Genomic DNA, 2500 nt, shown 5'->3' with positions numbered 1-2500 from the left:
CCTAACTCAATTTGTCCCTTAACCTAACCCACGTTGTCCCTTAACCTAACCCACGTTGTCCCTTAACCTAACCCACGTTGTCCCTTAACCTAACCCACGTTGTCCCTTAACCTAACCCACGTTGTCCCTTAACCTAACCCACGTTGTCCCTTAACCTAACCCACGTTGTCCCTTAACCTAACCCACGTTGTCCCTTAACGTAACCCACGTTGTCCCTTAACCTAACCCACGTTGTCCCTTAACCTAACCCACGTTGTCCCTTAACCTAACCCACGTTGTCCCTTAACCTAACCCACGTTGTCCCTTAACCTAACCCACGTTGTCCCTTAACCTAACCCACGTTGTCCCTTAACCTAACCCACGTTGTCCCTTAACCTAACCCACGTTGTCCCTTAACCTAACCCACGTTGTCCCTTAACCTAACCCACGTTGTCCCTTAACCTAACCCACGTTGTCCCTTAACCTAACCCACGTTGTCCCTTAACCTAACCCACGTTGTCCCTTAACCTAACCCACGTTGTCCCTTAACCTAACCCACGTTGTCCCTTAACCTAACCCACGTTGTCCCTTAACCTAACCCACGTTGTCCCTTAACCTAACCCACGTTGTCCCTTAACCTAACCCACGTTGTCCCTTAACCTAACCCACGTTGTCCCTTTGCCTAACATAGTTCACTGCTCGGAATCTCTGGTGTCGTTGTTATCCTCATGTAGATGTCTTGCGAGTGTTGCTTACTTTCCACATATTCCCGCTATCCACTGTCAATTGTACTGCAATAGGACTATATCGCCCCCCCCCCCCCCCCCTCTGCCCCTCTCTTTGTGTCTCCGTCCTCTCAAGCTGGTCGGTCTGGCGTTTGAGTGTTAAATGAGCCTCGCAGCTGTTCAGTTGCGTTCAGATGTCGACGCCCTCAGTGTACGTCGTGGTATGGTCTGTGTCCATTGTCCGCTGATGTCGTACGCGTAACCCACACGCTGTACCGATCATCGGTAGTTACGTACAGAGTGAAGTAGTGTGATACGTGTGACCGTACGCTGGCTGTGCCCAACGGTGTCGAATCTCAATTTCCATATGTTGTGCTCGATGCTACTTGTCTCGTCTCCCAATAACAGCTAGGTTGCACTGTGGTACGCCGTAGAGGCGTGTGGGAGGAACGTACGAACGCATTGTATGTCACCCTGGGTCGCTGGGGGTGGTGGTGCGGTGAGTCAGGTCAGGTCAGCGTGAGCCGTGTGATGTAGTGACGCGTGTATTCCGACTTTGTCGTATTGCCTCACACAAAGTGCTACCCTGGTGGACCGCGTTCCATATCTGGGACATGCCGCAGATGCCGGTTGACAGTGGATCGCGGAAGGGACATCGCATACGTGCGCGGGCCACCTTCCACGTGTTCTCTTCTGCACATGTCGCAGTGTGTATGTGGTCTGATGTAGCGTGTCGTGACACATGACATCCTGGCATGCAAGAATTGTTGAATTCGCAAATGTAGGTGGACATCTACGTTTACTGCCCAAGATACGCAAATGAACTGGAAATCCGTTGTTGAGCGGTTGTTCACGCTGGAGGTGAATCTGTGATGGCGACGATCGGTACAGCTATTAACCGGTTGTTTCAGCGGTACCCGCCACATCCACACACGTGACTAGGCCCATGTGGGTATGAAGCGATACGCGGCGGTGGCTTGGTGGGACTGTTCCCGGCCGGTGAAGGGGGGCCGCCCGGCGTGTTGGCCGCGCGCTGCGTGGGCGCACGCGCAACAGGCGGCTGGTGGGGGGCGCCGAGTGGCAGGAGCGCCAGCCGACGGGCTCGGCAGGCGGCGCAGCTACGCTGCGGCGCACCCTGCACGCGGCGCCTGGCGGCCAAAGTTGGTTCAGCCGAGCCCGGTGCGAAGCGCGGTGGACATCTGCAGTGTGCTGGTCTGATTGAGGACTGTGTGCGTTGAGGATGCGCCGCCGCCTGGCACTCGGCGCCGCGACGCCGTCTGCTGCTCGGTCGCCCCAGCGGTTCTCGCAGGTGGTTTGTATCGCAGTTGTGCGGACGTGTTGGCGCGTGCGCTGTGCTGGGAGAGTTCGCTTCTGCACCCAAGTGGGGCTTTGCCCTTGTGTGGCGCTGGCGTTGGAGCTGCCGGTCACCATAGGTGGCGCGTGTTGTCTCCCGCCGGCAATGCCACGACAGCACGCTCCCGGGCCTCTGTCGGCAGCGGCAAGCTCAGTTGGGAGCAAGGGTGTTCGCACTAAAACCGTCTACTCGCCTAACTCCGGGCGATTGCGCCTCTCTCGAAACCGACCAAGTACCTAGGACGGCGCTGCGCGCCGCCGGGACCTGAGAGGGTTTCGAGGTGTATCGTGCAGGGGAGCTCGGCCTCCTCCTGTTTGCAGAATAATTGAGCGGACGCTTGCGTGTTCGCGCGGGCCCCCGGGACACACTCCCGGGCGGCCGGCTGCTCAGCTCTAGTTGACGCAGCTCCCTGGTTGATCCTGCCAGTAGTCATATGCTTGTC

General features: G+C 57.1%; 1 non-coding gene across 1 annotated transcript in view; it reads left to right on the top strand.

The window, feature by feature from the left end:
* The first annotated feature begins 2464 nt into the window (after positions 1 to 2464).
* Positions 2465 to 2500, top strand: part of LOC126325444 (small subunit ribosomal RNA) — a 1893-nt gene continuing 1857 nt past the window's right edge. The window contains exon 1 of the ribosomal RNA XR_007560123.1: positions 2465 to 2500. This exon is cut by the window's right edge and continues 1857 nt beyond it. This is a non-coding gene — a ribosomal RNA (small subunit ribosomal RNA).

The sequence above is a fragment of the Schistocerca gregaria genome, unplaced genomic scaffold (assembly GCF_023897955.1).
Source record: "Schistocerca gregaria isolate iqSchGreg1 unplaced genomic scaffold, iqSchGreg1.2 ptg000924l, whole genome shotgun sequence".
NCBI classification, from domain to species: domain Eukaryota; kingdom Metazoa; phylum Arthropoda; class Insecta; order Orthoptera; family Acrididae; genus Schistocerca; species Schistocerca gregaria.
The sequence above is the reverse complement of the archived record's forward strand: the minus strand, read 5'-3'. Positions and strand labels throughout refer to the sequence as shown.